Source organism: Elephantulus edwardii, unplaced genomic scaffold, assembly GCF_000299155.1.
Source record: "Elephantulus edwardii isolate Elephantulus edwardi_28Jun2011 unplaced genomic scaffold, EleEdw1.0 scaffold00319, whole genome shotgun sequence".
NCBI classification, from domain to species: Eukaryota; Metazoa; Chordata; class Mammalia; order Macroscelidea; family Macroscelididae; genus Elephantulus; species Elephantulus edwardii.
Genome location: NW_006400069.1, coordinates 957021 through 961703, shown reverse-complemented (window position 1 = coordinate 961703; position 4683 = coordinate 957021).

The window sequence follows — 4683 nt, the reverse complement described above, 5'->3', positions numbered from 1 at the left end:
CCTATCACTCCTCCCTGAGAGAAACTTCACCCTGAGTCATAAGGAAAAGGGGATGGCGTATTCTCTTAGCTACTTCCTGCTGAAAAGGGACGTGAAGATCTTCTCTCACTACTCTAAAGGGCAATGTCTTCTATTTTCAAGTCACCATCATGAAAAGCAGAGTTCACACTGTAGCAGTAAATTCCAAATATGCAATCCAACTTGAACTGACAGAGAAGGTTCAAAATTATATTAATTTTTGTATCTAAATCCTGGATCAGCTTTCACAATTTTCTGAATAAACAAAGGTCCTGTTTTATGATTAAACTTTTGATGTGATAAAAAGCATAAAGACAAAATATCTTGAGGTTAGTATACAAGAATTAAATCATTACATTCTCAGTACAAATAGACATTTTTTTTATGAGAAGAGGGATATTTCTCCTAGAGAAACCAGCTTTGTTCACTTTTTTCTTCAGAAGTCTTTGAACACTGGTATTTTAAAATGTTTTTCACTTAAATGAAGACTAGATCATGGAAGTTAATTTAATGAACACATACTGAGGCCTAGTGAAGGAGAGGTAAAAGAAAACAGTCTTGATTCAACTCCGTGATGGAACCCTTTCTACTTTCCTAGGAAGTGAAGCTGTGGAATAAATTATTTCATCTTTATTTCTGCAGTCTATTAATAATAATACTTAATAATTGGTTTCTCTTGTTGCCATGGATGGAAGAAGAAAACTGGCATGAATGGTTTTTCAGTTCAGAAGATGTTGACAGACTCGAATGTATGATCTGCTTTCAATTTTGGATTGAAAGGAGTTGGGGGAAATGAGAAAAGATTTCACCTAACTCCTTTCTCCTAGAAATAAGAAGCAAAGATGCCTTACACAACTCACTCTTACTTTTTATATCCTTTAGCTCCATTCTTCATAAAACCAAAGTAAATTTTCCCCTTCCATTCAGTTTTTTATATACTAGGTGTATTGTTAGGCTAAAATGGCTGGGACACAGGTAATTATTTGGAACTTAAGCTTCTCAGTAGATAATGCATCTCAGAAAATTTGTGGTTATATCAGTGTAGATTGAGAAGAATTCAGGATCTGAAGGGAAAAAAATTAAAAAAAAATATCTTCAGCAAGAAATAAGGATCTTCATTTCCTTCAGTTAAAATTTATGCCACACACACTCAAAAAAATTATGCCACATTATGTATGCTGCATTGAAACAGATAAAGGAGAGAATTGTTTAAAAGGGATATATGATTAGGTATTATTGTCATGACAGGAGTCTAGAACCAAGGCTGCATAGTAGAGTAGACTTGTGGGGAGGGATTGTATAACAATGAAAAAATTTTCTTTTACTTTTCAAAGAGAAGAACGAACTGGAGGGGAAAGGTGGACAGGGAGAAAAGTGCAACAATGAATGAATGGAAATCCAAAATCTCTATAAATTTTCATTAAAATTAATACTAATAATTTAAAAAATCCTATGACAGTCTTGGGAATCCTATGGGAGAATTCTACTATGTAGTATAGGATCACTATGAGAATTCAATTTGAGGGTAATGAGTTTGTTTCATTTTTTTGGTTTTGTTCTATGGGTATTTTATGACACAAACCCAGCTTTCTTTCTGAAAATATAAGTATCTTATTTTTTCCAAAAAGAAATAAAACGAGGTATTGAGAAGAAAAAAAAAATATGCCACATAAACAGATGGTAGCTATACCTCCTTCCAGTAGGGATATGTTAGATTCTTATATTAGGAGAAGAGAAACTTAATTATGATCCTTCGTGGTTGTAGAAAAGATTTAAACTTCTTACATTAAAAACCAGTAAGACATGTCTGCCCAGACCCACACATGCTATGATGCAAGGAAATTACAGCAGTCACCAAAATTTTATATTGATAGAAAGGTCCCCAAAATGGGAAATTTTAAATACTCTTAATGATTAAGGCTAATTTTTAATAAAGTCATTTACATAGTGTAAAGTATATATTTTTTAAATTTGAGGACAATTACTGAATGGTAAGGACAACAAAAATAACACTAGTTGATGAAAATTTTCCTCCATGTGACTTCCCAGGTGACTGATCTTTTGATTTGGAATTTTAAAATTGTTATAAGTAAAATGTAACTTAAAAAGCCAGATATGTTGCTGCTGCATAAACCCCCAGCAGCACCCAAGCCCCGTCCCCTCCCTCCTGGTGGTAGTGTCCAAGCCCTGTGCTCCTGCGACCTCCCCTACAGCCCCTTGCTTCCTCCCCCTTCCCCTGCACCCCCTTGCAGCTCCACAACCATGTACCTCAGCCCCTGTCACAGCCCTGTGACCCCAGGGCACCACCGGATCAAGCCAAGCTGCTGTGGAACTAATATGGCAGGAGAAAGGCCCATAGGATCCTGACTGGGTTTTCTGGGGCACTGATGATTACTTGGGAGAGCACCCAAGGGCATGCCCACTGGTGGGGAATTTGGCCAAGCTCTCTTGGGCCACACTGACTGCCAAGAAACAAGTAAGCCACTGGCTGGCTTTTGTGGGCTCTGCAGACAAGCCAGAGGCTAGTGGGTCAGTGGGAATTTGACCTTGACTTTTCGGGTCCTGTTGGATCCAGGATCCTGCTTGAGCAGGGGCTTCTGTGTGAGGGCACCTGGGGAAGTGCGACCAGGCAGGAAACACTAAGAAAATCACTGGGTGGGAAATGGACAGTGGGAATTTAAGTAGGGACCCCAATCGTGAGCACACTCAGATAGCAGAGGTTTGAGTGAGGTCCCCTTACGATCACCCCAACCCGGTGGCTACCTCACCCCATTTGGCAATCAACTTGCCTTTAATCGGGACTACCTATCTTACCAATAAGAGATTGCTCTGACAGGCTCTGAACTGGCATTTCTTTGAAGTCAAAAGTTCAGAGAAACGCACAAGTGGGGTAGCTGCCCAAGTGATCTCTAGAGCATTGTCTTCAGATCAAGAACATATCAATGTCTTAAGGAAAGCAAGCTATCCCACACAATACACAAGAGAAAAGCAAGATGTCACCCCCAAAGGGTGACACAGTATCAGTGGATTTCCTGAAGCCAGAAAGTCTGATGGAATGTTCTGACACAGAATTTAAAAAAGGAGTGACTGAATATATTCAATGGATGAAAGACAAACTTGATGAATTACAGGATACTACCAGCAAAAACCAGGAGGAACTCAAAAAAACATTGCAGAAAAAACAAATGAGGCATTAGTGGCACTTGGAAAAACAAGAATCCACTATTCAAAATATAAGGTCAAATGTTTCAGAGGCTGTCAACATGATGGAGGGACACATGAGCAGAGTTGAAGAGATGGAACACAGAACCAGTGAAATTTAAGACAGAATTGTCACCACTGATCTGCTAGAGCAAAAAGCAGACTCAAAAAAGAAGGAAAAAGAAGAAAACCTAAGAATAATGTGGGGCACCATCAAGAGAAATAACATGCGCATCATTGGAAGCCCAGAAAAGGAAGAAGCAAGTAATGGCACTGAAAAAGTTGTGGAAGAATTACTAGAGGAAAACTTCCCAGGCATAATGAAGAACGAGAGAATATACATTCAAGAAGGTCAGCAAACACCACATAGATTACACCCCAAAAGAAAAACATCAAGGCATATCATAGGTAAATTTGCCAGAAGATAAGGAAAGAATCCTGAAAGCAGCAAGGGAGAAACAAAGAGTACCTATAAGGGAGAACAGAGAAGATTAAGTGCCGATTTCTCAGCAGAAACCACGCAGGCAAGAAGAGAGTGGAAGAACATATATCATACAGTCAAAGAACACAACTGTCAACCAAGAATACTGTACCCAGGAAAATTATCTGTCAAATATGAAGGACAGATTAAGATATTCCCAGAAAAGCAGAAACTAATAGAGTTTGTAAAAACAAGACCAGTGTTGCAGGAAAGACTCAGAGATGTCCTTTTTACAGACATACCACAGAAAGCTGCATGGTCCAAAGTAACTAGCAAAAACACCAAAAAGAACTCAACACAATGATAGCAATAAAACCTAGCCTCTCAATAGTCACACTGAACGTAAATGGTTTAAATACACCGCTGAAGAGAAAAAGAGTAGCAGATTGGATAAAAAAACCAAAATCCATCAATATGTTGTCTACAAGAGACACACCTGAAAAATTAAGCTAAAGACAAGCTAAAAAGAAAAGAGTTGGGGAAAATATACCAAGCAAATGATAACCAGACTAAAAGCAGGAGTAGTAGTATTAATCTCTGATGAAATAAATATCAATGTAAAAACCACAAATTGCCAAGGACAAGGAAGGTCACTACATAATGCTGAGAGGGTCAATATAACAAGAGGACATAACAATAATAAATATCTGTGCACCAAATGAAAGACCTGCAAAATAAATGAAACAATCATTAACAAAACTTTAAAAAGAAATAGACAACACTACTATAGTACTTGGAGACTTCAATACACCCCTCTCAAGAAAAGATAGAACTACCAGGAAAAGAAAAACTCAAAAGAGATACTGAAGAATGAAATAAGACAATAAGCCAAATTAACCTCATAGATATTTATAGGCTAATGCACCCCCAAAAAGCACAGTATACCTTCTTCTCCAATGTGCATGGAACATTCTCTAGAATAGATGACATTCTAGGTCACAAGGCAAGCATCAATAAATTAAAAAACATAGAAATAATACAAA